We start from the raw sequence: 739 nt of genomic DNA on the forward strand, positions 1-739 counted from the left end.
TTGAGTCTGTTTTATCTGTGTAGCAGTTTGACTCTAGTTTTTAGTTTAGATAGCCCATCTGAAGACGAGATTGATCAAGCCAGTCAATACTACAATATGGATAGAAGCGACTCCATCCCTCAGTGTCCAGCTTCAGGTACTGGATGCTGAGGGAAGGAGAGTCAGGTTTCTGCCCACAGTAGATTGCACACTTTCTGGTGCATAACCCTATGCCTATGCACATAGAGGAGGCATTAACTGTACTCAGTAGGTTACAAAAGAAGATGGCGATGAAGACTCGAATTCACAGAGACCCACCTGCCTCTACCTCCACAGCACTTAAAGATGTGCTCCACCACGCCTGACTCCGATTAACTAATAGATAAAATTAAGCACCATCAGGGCATATCAACTGGCCTTTGTCCTTTCTTTTGGGGACCAGCCATGAGGTTTCTTGTAGGAAGCTAGAGGTTTCTCGGCTGCTCTCAGCCAGGACAGGCCCAACTCTGTGCTTGTTTTTATTCTTATTTAACTCTATTTTCTGTGTTGTTTATATATGGCCCTAGAGTTCAGTATTAAATAAGAACTATGAAGGAATATTTACTAACTACTTGATTTCCCAAGACTTTCCTATCCATCATGATCATCATAAAAAAATCAAAACCAGGGGCTGGAGAGATGGCTCAGAGGTTAAGAGCATTGCCTGCTTTTCCAAAGGTCCTGAGTTCAATTCCCAGCAACCACATGGTGGCTCACAACC

Source organism: Microtus ochrogaster, linkage group LG9 (genome assembly GCF_000317375.1).
Source record: "Microtus ochrogaster isolate Prairie Vole_2 linkage group LG9, MicOch1.0, whole genome shotgun sequence".
In the NCBI taxonomy this organism is placed as follows: domain Eukaryota; kingdom Metazoa; phylum Chordata; class Mammalia; order Rodentia; family Cricetidae; genus Microtus; species Microtus ochrogaster.